We start from the raw sequence: 478 nt of genomic DNA on the forward strand, positions 1-478 counted from the left end.
TTCTCATGCTCGTCCTCATCCTATCCTCTTCCTCATCCTCATCCTCCTCCTCATCCTCAACCTCCTCCTCATCCTCATCCTCTTCCACATTCTCATCGTCATCCTAAGCTCACCCTAATCATCATCCTCATCCTCATCCTCGTCCTAATCCTCATCCTTATCCTCATCCTCATCCTCATCCTGAGCCTATCCTCATCCTCATCCGCTTCCTCATCCACATCCTCATCCTATCTGCATCCACATCCCACCCTCATCCTCATCCTGATTCACATCCTATCCTCATCCTCATCCTGATTCACATCCTATCCTCATCCTCATCCTGATTCACATCCTATCCTCATCCTCATCCTGATTCACATCCTATCCTCATCCTCATCCTGATTCACATCCTATCCTCATCCTCATCCTATCCTCATCCTCATCCTCTTCCACATGCTCATCCTCATCATATCCACATCCTCATCCTCATCCTATCCTC

Source organism: Lupinus angustifolius, chromosome LG08, assembly GCF_001865875.1.
Source record: "Lupinus angustifolius cultivar Tanjil chromosome LG08, LupAngTanjil_v1.0, whole genome shotgun sequence".
Classification (NCBI taxonomy): domain Eukaryota; kingdom Viridiplantae; phylum Streptophyta; class Magnoliopsida; order Fabales; family Fabaceae; genus Lupinus; species Lupinus angustifolius.